At 44.3% G+C, this 12,547-nt stretch overlaps 1 pseudogene; it reads left to right on the forward strand.

Moving 5' to 3' along the window:
* Nucleotides 1–11,864, forward strand: part of LOC116898314 — a 13,216-nt pseudogene extending 1,352 nt beyond the window's left edge.
* The last annotated feature ends 683 nt before the right edge of the window (nucleotides 11,865–12,547 follow it).

Genomic DNA, 12,547 nt, shown 5'->3' on the forward strand with positions numbered 1-12,547 from the left:
CACACACACACACACACACACACACACAGACCCCACACACACACACACACAGACACCACACACACACACACATACACACACACAGACACATGCACACAACATTAGATATTAGAAAAAATATGATCCACCTCCTATGTTGAAATTGTCCTTCAGTATGTTTTTCCAAAATATTTGGTGAAACTATACTTTAGGAATTTAGAATGAATTAATGCACAGGAAAAACTAAAAATCTTCAAACAAAATCATCTCATCTATTTATTCCAATGCAATGCAGTACAGCGAAGACAGAAAATATTGAATTATTAAAAGAAATATAGACACATAAGAAAAGGGAAATACAAGTACTGCACATGGATAAAGTTAGAAGACAGATGATCATGTTAGCCTGTACAGAATAAGAGCAGATGGGGCAGGCAGTCAATATCAGAAACACATCAAAGGAATTATGGCGCTAAAACAAAGGTGGAAGAAAGATACAAAATAATTAAAGTGAACCGTTAGAAAAGGGCACATTAATGGCTCTGCCATACAGGTATCAAAGAAAAAAAAAACAACCAAAAAATTCATGAATGTAGAGGAACCGATATAAAAAACAGTGAAATTTACAAGATGTAATAATAGATTTCAAAATGAAAAGTCAGTAGAATATACATATCTCGAACAAAATATGCATATACAGACTTTATACTGCCAATCAGTACTTACAGAGCGGTTAAACTAAATAAAAATATTTCACTGGAAATATGGTAAATCTCAATAGAAAAATAAAATATATTGTCATTATATTTTAATAAACATGAAAGTGGAGCAACAGCTTAAAGATCAATGAAAAATTGATTAAAATACTCATGGTTAATTAAATAACCTTTTACTCAATATGGAAAAAAAACAAGATTATTTAAACTTGGTAAAAATGATAAACCTAATAAAAATGTAAATGAAATATTCTCATAAAAATATTTTAATCTCACAGGCATATATCCAAGAAAAAGATTCAGGACTCAAAGGGAGCATTTCCAACAGTAAATAGTTCAGACTTTAGGAAAGTTAAATGGCGATTTTAATATATAGGATTTGGACAACATCAGCCTTGTTGCTACCCAGACTCTTCTGCTCCTTGTAAGCATCCAACATCTGTTATTTTTTAGGCAGAAGTTTTTTTTTACTGAGCTAAATCCCCAACCCCTGTTATTTTTTTTAAAGAGACAGACAGACAGACACAGACACACAGACACACAGACACACAGACACAGAGAGAGAGAGAGAGAGAGAGAGAGAGAGAGAGAGAGAGAGAGAACAAAAACTTGAAACACATAGTTCTAAATGGGATGTACCCATTAAATCTCTCACTTCAGAGCTCAGGGAACCCTGCTGAAGAGGAGCTGGAAAAATTGGGGGGCATAGAAGGGAATGAGGATATCAGAAGAACAGGGCCTAAACAACTCAGCAAATCTCCTATGAGCTCGCAGAGACTGAAGCAGCATGCACAGGGCCTGCACAGTTCTACACCAAGTCCTCTGCATACATACTATTGCTTTCAGTTTAGTAGTTTTATGTGACTCCTGAATGTATAAAAGAGTGGGACTCTAGTTCTTGAGCATTCTCCAGGGGTTCATTTATTTTTCTATTGGCTTCTCTTATCCGACATTGATATGATGGCTTTTATTTTATTTTATTTGATTGTATTCATTACATTTTTTTCATCTCATAGAAACCTGTTTTTTTCTAGTGAGAGACAGAAAGGGAGTAGATCCAGATGGGAGAGGAGGTGGGGAGCAACGGGAGACGTAGAGGGAGGGGAAACTCTATTCAGATAAAAAAGAAAAACGAAATAAAAATATATAAAAAGTAAGAGAAAGTTTTAGGTGCCAATGAACACATTGTCCAGAAAAACAGCACAAAACCATCTATTTTGTGACTGAAAATTCTTCTTGTCAGACCTCCACATCAATCCAGATACACTCAAACCAATAGAAGAAAAGGTGGGGTAGAGTCTCAAACACATGGGCACTGGGGAAAAATTTCCTGAACAAAACACCAATGGCTTATGCTCTAAGATCAAGAATCGACAAATGGGATCTCATAAAACTGCAAAGCTTCTGTAAGGCAAAGGACACTGTCATTAGGACAAATCGGCAACCAACAGATTGGGAAAAGATATTACAATCCTACATCTGATAGAGGGATAATATCCAAAATATACAAAGAACTCAAGAAGTTAGACTCCAGAGAGCCAAATAACCCTATTAAAAATGGGGTACAGAGCTAAACAAAACATTCTCAGCTGAGGATTATCGAATGGCCAAAAAGCACCTAAAGAAATGTTCAACATCCTTAGTCATCAGGGAAATGCAAATCAAAACAACTCTGAGATTTCACCTCATACTGGTCTGAATGGCTAAGATAAAAAACTCAGGTGACAGCAGATGCTGGCAAGGATGTGGAGAAAGAGGAGCTCTTCTCCATTGTTGGTGGGATTGCAAACTGGTACAACCACTCTGGAAATCAGTCTGGAGGTTCCTCAGGAAATTGGACATTCCACTACATGAGGACCCAGCTATACCTCTCTTGGGCATCCATCCAAAAGATGCCCCAATATATAAAAAAGACACGTGCTCCACTATGTTCATCGCAGCCTTATTTATAATAGCCAGAAGCTGGAAAGAACCCAGATGCCCTTCAACAGATGAATGGATACAGAAAATGTGGTACATCTACACAATGGAGTACTACTCAGCTATCAAAAACAATGACTTCATGAAATTCATAGGCTAGTGGAATGAACTAGAAAATATCATCCTGAGTGAGGTAACCCAATCAAAGAAAAACACACTTGGTGTGCACTCATTGAAGTGGATATTAGCCCAAAAGCTGGAATCCACAGACCACAGGAAGCTCAAGAAGGATGATGATCAAAATGTGGATGCTTTCACTCCTTCTTAAAAGGGGAAATAATATCAATAGGAGGGGATATGGAAACAAAGTTTAGAGCAATGACTTTTGGAATGGCCATTCAGGGCCTGCCCCATGTGGCCTATATGTATATATACAGCCACCCAAACTAGATAAAATTGATGAAGCTAAAAAGTGCATGCTGAAAGGGACCAGATAGAGATTATCTCCTGAGAGACACATCCAGAGCATGTCCAATACAGAGGTTAATGCTAGCAGCAAACCACTGAACAGAGAACAGGACCCCCTTGGGGGAAATTAGAGAAAGTATTGAAAGAGTTGAAGGAGCTTGCAATACCATAAAAACAACAATGCCAACCAACCAGAGCTTCCAGGACTAAGCCACTACCCAAAGACTATACATGGAGTGACTGAGGACTCCAATTGCATATGTAGCAGAGAATAGCCTTGTTGGGGCACCAGTGGAAGGGGAAGCCCTTGGTCCTGCCAAGGTTAGACACCCAGAGTAGGAGGAAATGGGGGGTAAGGGAAGGATGGGGCAATGCCCATATAGAGGAGGGGGGGGAATGGGGACTTATGAACAGGAAACCGAAAGGGAATAACATTTGAAATGTAAAAGAAATGTATCTAATAAAATATTCTGTCAGCAAGCACTTCCTGGCATTAGCAATCATGTGAGGGTTCAGTTTCTGCAGACAGGATGGATCAGACCCTCTCAGGATGAAGGTAATGTGGGAAGAGGGATGGCTGACAGGAGATGCTTGTAGGTGATTCCCAGGGAGGCATCTCTGAGAAACACTTGTAGCCAATTCCCCAAAGTGTTTGCAAGGATGCTTGACTCAGTTTTGTAGAGAACAGGATGGACCAAGCTGTGAGATGACGGATGCCTGGGTGTCCCTTGTGATTCTCAGAGTGCAGTGAGGTGAGGCCTCTGTGACCTCACAGGATGAAGCCCCGCCCTAGTAACAGCAGAGTTCTTAGCTTGAGGACAACTCAGAGTCCAGCAAGGAGGGCTGGGATTCACAGTGAGCACATGTGTTTGCCCATGTTTGGGCTGTTTTGTGGAATGGTCACTACCTGAACTTCATCACGTGAGTAACTCACTCAGCGTGATGTACTTCCTCATTGGGGTCTTAAATGTGGGAGACTGAAACGTGGAATGGGACTTGAGGTGTTTCTGACTGAGGACAGCATATCCTCAGAGAGCTAGAAACAGATCAGAAGTCTCACACTAGTGGGACTGGCCACTCAAGACTTCAGGGAGAGGAACCCCTCACTCACCAGTGAGAGAGGCCTTGGAGAGGAGCCACATACATATATCTGGATAGGACAGGAAGTGGGTAACAGTGCTGTTGCCATGCCCACATTTGACCATCACCCATAGCTTGCTTGTCCAGGGAAGGGGGCTAACATCCCTGGTACTGGTGTCTAATCCTCCCTGAGGACTGCAGTCCCTGACAATAGCAATCTTCTCATTTGTACTCAGCAAGCTGCCTCAATATGGGACAAACTTCAATGTCACTATCACAGGAAACACCATGGCAACACATTCCCCTCCCATTCTGTACTTACATGTTTTCTCTTTCTATGTGTGCTCATGTGTGTGCTCATGTCCGCAGGTCTACATCCACATGTAGGAAAGTACATGAGGATGACACTGGATGGTGTCACATAACGTCCTCTACAAATATACACACTGCTAAATAAGACAGGATAATTTATGTTCAGGCTTTATTTAAGAGGGAAAGTACAATCGTTTTTCACCTAGGCACATAAGAAGAACCTGGAGAGAAGTGTGGTCAGGTCTCTGTTACCTCATATAATAGCCCATTGCCAAGGTAAAGGCAGTGTTGGTGTGAGGGAACTCAGTCATGGGCTGGGATTCAGAAGGAACTGCAGATGTGTTGGAAATATATACAGATTCCTGTAATGAGGTCCTGACTTAACTTAGTATGCTATACTGGGAGATAAGAGGCATAATGTGGTCCTTGAAGTGACCTTTAACAGGACCTGTGCTAAAGCAGAAATGGTGTGTGTGTGTGTGTGTGTGTGTGTGTGTGTGTGTGTGTATGTGTGTGTGTTTGTACATACACCCTAAAGAACTTGCCAAACAAGTACTCAGGTAGATGTCAGCCACAACTCACTAGAAAATAAGCCCAGGAATTGATCACACCCAGCCTGTACCACATGAATAGACTCCAGCTTCGAGACTGGTGCAAGATGAAACTCAGAGGTTGTGGCCCAAGCCAGGGACATCTATCAGCTATGGCAGTCTATAGTGTCCAGGGCAGGTAGGAGATGCTCCAGAGTCCTATTGTCTGGAGCTCTGAAGTGACTTAGCTTCTTCACAGCAATCTTTTATGTCCAGGGGTTGTCCTCAGCATGACTGAAAGCAGGGACTCAACAGAAAATATTCAGCACTCTAACCAACCCTGTACACTATACAATCATATTTAAATTGTATGCTAGTGTGCATGCTCTGGGAGTGTGTATATGGGAATGCATGTGACTTCAGATATAAAGATCAGGAACAAGGACCTGAATGCCAGTCATAAGGGCTCAGTGAAGTTCTTGGGGGGTTTCTTATCTAACACGACAGGAGATCTGTTAAGTAGCCAAAAGAGCAGTGAAACAAGGATGCCTGCCGACTGGTAAGATATATAGATATAGATATAGATATAGATATAGATATAGATATAGATATAGATATAGATATAGATATAGATATAGATAATGTAGAAGGCACTATACCCATGCCACCATGCCAGGAAGAGTGGACTCTGGTAGAAACTGTGAAGTTAGCACCTGCTCTTAAGCCTCAAAGCTCAAGCAGATAAATGATCAACTACTTACATCACACGCCCCACACCCATGTCATCCTTTTAGGGAGAATACACTACATAGGTACATAGGAAGAGCTTTACCAGAACCTTTTCACTGGCTTCTCTAGATATGACCATTCCTCGAAATAATCTTTATATTCAACTCATGGGCCCTTCCCTTCATGGGTATAGACCTTGATATCACATTCTCCATCTAATTTTCATATTGATATTTATAAGATGGGTATTACTGTGTTCATGAATGAATCTGTATGTGTGTAGAGTATCAATCATGTCAGCTCTTTTTTAGTGACATTCTCAGAAGTCACTGATTATCATGAGGTCAGGGAGGGAAACTTCATGAAATGCTTTCTGGGAGACCCTACTACAAGCTGTGTTTAATGGTGGTGAAGGGACTGGTTGTAGGACAACATTTCAATCAATCTGATAGCAGTTCAAAAGTGCCTGGACAGCCTATGAGCTTTTCTAAACAGGGAGAGACTTGGCCTTTGTGACCTCACATAAGGGTCACTGTCCAGGTTATGGGTGTGTCCTAGTTCTGGGGGCAGCAGAATCTATTATAGGAGAAGGTGCCAGGGGTCCCTTTCAGGTAAGTCAGCTCAGAAAATCTTTGGGGAAAAACCCAATCTCACATCAGTACATGTACTTTACAGGAAGCTCTTTGTGAAAGGGGTGACCTGGGCACAGTTCAGTGTCTGAGGGTTTTGGATGGAAAAAATAGATACGATCTTGAGAAGAGTGGTAATAGCAAGGACTAAGGGGATATCCTCACAGAGCATGATCATGGATGGCACACACACAGAGGCTGTGTGAAGATCTGCATAGTCTCCAATGCCTTGTCAAGATATTTGGAGCACTAACCTCTATACTTCCTCTTTGTGATGTTTCATCATGTGCTCTCACTCCAGAAGGAAGGAAATACATCATGGGGCCTTGCTTCTCCTAACTTAGAAGCAATAATATTTCCACATGAGTTCATGGGTCCTCTCTACCACAGGCACAGACAGCTAGGCAACAGGAAAGGACTATTCCAGCCAGCTTCTTTATCTTGTATTTATATAATGTATAATTTGTTTCATGTGGATTGTGAGTTCAGTGTGTCAATGTCTGAGCATGTTACCCAGAGGACAGGTCAATGATGTTCTGAGTACATTCAAGATGCCAGGGACTGAATGGATGTTCCTTCAGTCTCTGTTTTAATCTTTGCCTCTCTCTTCCCTGCCAAGGGTATTCTTGTTCCCCTTTTAAAGAAGGAGTGAAGCATTCACATTTTGATCATCCGTCTTGAGTTTCATTTGTTCTAGGCATCTAGGGTAATTCAGGCATTTGGGCTAATAGCCACTTATCAATAAGTGCATACCATTCAGAGCCTGCCCCACATGTGGCCCATATATATACAGCCACCCAATTAGACAACATGGATGAAGCAAAGAAGTGCAGAAGTGTAGATCGCTCCTGAGAGACACAGCCAGAATACAGCAAATACAGAGGCGAAAGTCAGCAGCAAACCACTGAACTGAGAATAGGACCCCCGTTAGAAGGAATCAGAGAAAGAACTGGAAGAGCTTGAAGGGGCTCGAGACCTATATGTACAACAATGCCAAACCACCAGAGCTTCCAGGGACTAAGCCACTACCTAAAGACTATACATGGACTGACCCTGGACTCTGACCTCATAGGTAGCAATGAATATCCTAGTAAGAGCACCAGTGGAAGGGGAAGCCCTGGGTCCTGCTAATACTGAACCCCAGTGAACTAGACTGTTGGGGAGGGTGGCAATGGGGGAGGGTGGGAGGGAACACCCATAAGGAAGGGGAGGGGGAGGGATGTTTGCCGGAAACCGGAAAGGGAATAACACTCGAAATGTATATAAGAAATATTCAAGTTAATAAAAAAAAAAAAAAAAAGATGCCAGGGAAGGAAACTAAATATTTTCTTCTATCAATATCTGTTTATTTTTTCCCAGGAACATTGGCCATAGATGATGGCTAACAACAAAGTAATTTTGGACAAATATGGACTCAAATGTATGCTGTATTTCAATTCCAAAAAGAATAAGATACCTTGACCCCAAAAATTTATGGACCTACATAGGTGGGAATGAAATGTAATAGGCCCAGAGAACAAACAAAAAAAATTATGTCTCCTGGCCAAACCCTGACCTTGAAGGAGTCCATGTCCAAAACAAGTAGAGATATAGGCTTGGCCCGGTCCCTGACGATGAAGAGGCCCGGGCCAAAAGGAAGTAGTGATGTGGGCCTGGGCCTAGCACTAACCATGGAAGAGGACCAGACCCAGAGAAGAAGAAAAGTAGGCCTGGGCCAATCCCTGACCCTGAAGAGGCCTGGGCCCAAAAAGAAGAAATACGGGCCTGGGCCTATCCCTGAACCAGAAGAGGCCTGGGCCCAAATGAAGAAGTGATGTGGGCCTGGGCCTATCCTTAACCCTTGAAGAGGCCTGGGCCCACAGAAGAAGAAATATGGGTCTGGGCCAATCCCTGACCCTGAAGAGGCCTGGAACCAAAAGAAGTATGTGGGCCTGGGCCGATCCCTAACCCTTGAAGAGGCCTGGGCCCAAAGAAGAAGAAATATGGGCCTGGGTCAATCCCTGACCCAGAAGAGGCCTGGGCCCTAAGAAGTGTGCGGGCCTGGGCCTATCCTTAACTCTTGAAGAGGCCTGGGCCCAAAAAGAAGAAATATGGGCCTGGGCCAATCCCTGACCCAGAAAAGGCCTGGGCCCAAATGAAGAAGTGATGTGGGCCTGGGCCTATCCCTGACCTTGAAGAGGCCTGGGCCCAAAGAAGAAGAAATATGGGCCTGGGCCAATCCCTGACCCAGAAAAGGCCTGGGCCCAAATGAAGAAGTGATGTGGGCCTGGGCCTATCCCTAACCGTTGAAGAGGCCTGGGCCCAAAGAAAAGAAATATGGGCCTGGGCCAATCTCTGACCCAGAAAAGGCCTGGGCCCAAATGAAGAAGTGATGTGGGCCTGGGCCTATCCCTGACCTTGAAGAGGCCTGGGCCCAAAAAGAAGAAATAAGGGCCTGGGCCCGTCCCTGACCCAGAAAAGGCCTGGGCCCAAATGAAGAAGTGATGTGGCCTGGGCCTATCCTTGACCTTGAAGAGGCCTGGGCCCCAAAAAGAAGAAATATGGGCCTGGGTCAGTCTCTAACCCAGAAGAGGCCTGGGCCCAAATGAAGAAGTGATGTGGGCCTGGGCCTATCCCTGACCTTGAAGAGGCCTGGGCCCAAAAAGAAGAAATATGGGCCTGGGCCAATCCCTGACCCAGAAAAGGCCTGGGCCCAAATGAAGAAGTGATGTGGGCCTGGGCCTATCCCTGACCTTGAAGAGGCCTGGGCCCAAAAAGAAGAAATATGGGCCTGGGTCAGTCTCTAACCCAGAAGAGGCCTGGGCCCAAATGAAGAAGTGATGTGGGCCTGGGCCTATCTCTAACCGTTGAAGAGGCCTGGGCCCAAAGAAAAGAAATATGGGCCTGGGCCAATCTCTGACCCAGAAAAGGCCTGGGCCCAAATGAAGAAGTGATGTGGGCCTGGGCCTATTCCTGACCTTGAAGAGGCCTGGGCCCAAAAAGAAGAAACATGGGCCTGGGCCAATCCCTGACCCAGAAAAGGCCTGGGCCCAAATGAAGAAGTGATGTGGGCCTGGGCCCAAATGAAGAAGTGATGTGGGCCTGGGCCTATCCCTAACCTTGAAGAGGCCTGGGGCCCAAAGGAAGAAATAAGGGCCTGGGCCAATCTCTAACCCAGAAGAGGCCTGGGCCCAAATGAAGAAGTGATGTGGGGCCTGGGCCTATCCCTAACCGCTGAAGAGGCCTGGGCCCAAAGAAAAGAAATATGGCCTGGGCCAATCTCTGACCCAGAAAAGGCCTGGGCCCAAATGAAGAAGAAATATGGGCCTGGTTCAATCCCTGACCCTGAAGAGGCCTGGGCCCAAAATGAAGAAACATGGGCCTGGGCCAATCCCTGACCGAAAAGAGGTCTGGGCCCAAATGAAGAAGTGATGTGGGCCTGGGCCTATCCCTTACCCTTGAAGAGGCCTGGGCCCAAAGGAAGAACTGATGTGGGCCTGGGCCTATCCACTACCCTTGAAGAGGGCCTGGGCCCAAAGGAAGAACTGATGTGGACCTGGGCCTATCCTTAACCCTTGAAGAGGCCTGGGCCCAAGGAAGAAGAAATATGGGCCTGGGCCAATCCCTGACCCTGAAGAGGCCTGAGCCTAAAGGAACAACTGATGTGGTCCTGGGCCTATCCCTAACCCTTGAAGAGGCCTGGGTCCAAAGAGGAAGAAATACAGGCCTGGGTCAATCCCCGACCCTGAAGAGGCCCTAAGGCCCAAAAAAAAATGTGATGTGGGCCTGGGCCAATCTTTTCCCCTTGTCGAAGCCTGGGCCCAAAAAGAAATATGGGCCTGGGCCAATATGAAGAAGTGATGTGGGCCGGGTCCTATCCCTAACCCTTGAAGAGGCCTGGCCCCAAAGAAGAAGAAATATCGACCTGGGCCAATCCCTGACCTTGAACAGGCCTCGGCCAAAATTAAGAGATGGGGCCTCGGACTATCCTTAGTCCTTAAGAGACTCAGGCCCAGAGTATGAGAGATGTGGTCCTAGGCCTATTTCTGACCTTCAAGAAGCCTGGGTCCTAATCAAGTGTGGGCTATAGATTAGGCTTTTTCTACAAATAACAAGGCTTGGGCCAATTGATTATTGCCAATCTCAACCCTTTCGATATAGTTTGGCCCAAATGTAATATCTAAATTGTCTTGTATTTACTCTTACTCAAGGAAGCCTTGTCCCAAACAAATAAGTGTGGCCAGTTCAAGCCTAAAATGAAACAACACTGTGGTTAGTATACCATGAAGTGATCTGATTCAATGTCTTAATTTCAACTGATACCATGATTATTTATGCCTAGGCCATACCCACTACTCTAGGATGGTTGGGCACAACCACAAGAGGTGCTGGTCTGAGGAGTGCAATAATGGCAAAGACCATAGAGTGACATCAGAGAGATCCTGGCAGCTCCCTGACTACAGAATACCCAAGGTCCAGCTTAAATTCAATTGTGTGTGGGCTACTCCCTCCCTTATTAAGATCCTTGACAACTTTCACTACAAGGAAGCCAGGACCACAACAAGGCCTTGTAGTCTTACATTATTCTTTAGCAGACATTTCGTGCTCCAGCATTGTGTACATAGTTTTCAATAAATATAATGTTCATCTTCTACTATGTCTTTTCCTGAATTGTATATTTTGGCTCGTTTCCTGTACTTCTGAATAATGGTTTTCAATGCTCAATTGAACTTATTAAAACAGGTTGTGATGGTTACAAACAGCAAGTGTGGGTGGCTAGCACTGCCACATCTCTTTCTCACCTGCTGTCTCCATGTGCAGGGCACACATCTGTAGGCTCACACCTCATCCTGAAGATGAGTGTACCTCTATCCATGGTTTGTGCTTTTGCCTTTAGTTGGAGTCTCCTAAGGAGACTAAAGGGCCCAAGTAAGCTGGAGCCCTCGCCTAGTGAACAGCAAAATGTGCTATGTTCCTTCAAATAGATGAATCAGGGATCAATATTTTGCAACTCTGACCTTGTCCCTGATCTTGGGAAGTTTAGGAGGCAGATTTTCTGGCATGTTCACTATCCAGCTACATGCATCTCTGCGTCCCATTCCCATGTTATTTGTCAATGTATGTCGTTCACAGTGCCCCTGGGTATTTGTGTGGGGTTTCTGTGGACATCATCCTGTGGTTTTTTCATGTGCTGGTCAATATCTCTAACTTGGGTTTCCATGTTCACCAGGCTTTTCTTTCCCACCCAGGTCTGATTAACTTCATTTCCCATATATCCTTTCCCTTAAGAGATATGTGTCCATCAGATAACACGAAAAGAAAGGTCAATGATCACATATTTCACTGGCTTTTCCATAGACTTTCAGGTAACATTCTACGGAGGTCCAAGCTGCAGTTACCTGGCTGCTCCCATTCCTGGACAGGGACCTGCAGATTCTGAATGCAGTATATTTGGGCCAGCATCAGAGGAAACAGCATTAGCAATTAATATCACAGAGTTAGAACAGACTTTTCAGGGATAGGAAAGGCGAATGATTCCTAAAAATACTTGGGTCTTCTCACCCAAAGCTCTTATCACTTTCATTGTAGGATTATTTTTTATATTGTTTTCTGATTATGGATGGATTAATTTGTGGATTGAAAAATGGTGATCAATGCCACCAGTGAGCCTTAGGGGTATGCACATGAGGGTCCTGCCACTACATATGTGGGTTTTTTTAGCATGGGATGTAACCTAATAAATAAGTAGCCTGGCTAAATCCTGAAATCGAAGGAGCCCGGATAAAACCTAAGTGTGAGAACTCCAGGACAAAGCCTGAGAGGAAAGCAGCCCAGCCAGAACGTGAACCCAGAGCAGCCTATGACACATCCTCAACTTCAGGAGTCAGGGATCAAACCTCATCCCTGAATAACCAGAACAAACCAAGTCCCCAAATGAGACAGGATGTATCCTGAAACCAAAAGTCTCTAAGCTAGATCCTCAAACACAAGAAATCTCCTTTTGAGTTGCTATTCATGGGGTTCCAAGAGATACTCCAAAAATATAGATTAATGACACTTCCCTTAGTCATTTCTTAGGAATTGAAAGCAAGGCTGAAAATATCAAGCATGTGGGCCATAGGATTCAGAGAATTTGGGCTACATGTAACACTAGAATTCCTCCATGAGGAGTAGCTTTCATAATTCTGACAGGTTCCATAGAAGC

Source organism: Rattus rattus, chromosome 4 (assembly GCF_011064425.1).
Source record: "Rattus rattus isolate New Zealand chromosome 4, Rrattus_CSIRO_v1, whole genome shotgun sequence".
Lineage (NCBI taxonomy): Eukaryota > Metazoa > Chordata > Mammalia > Rodentia > Muridae > Rattus > Rattus rattus.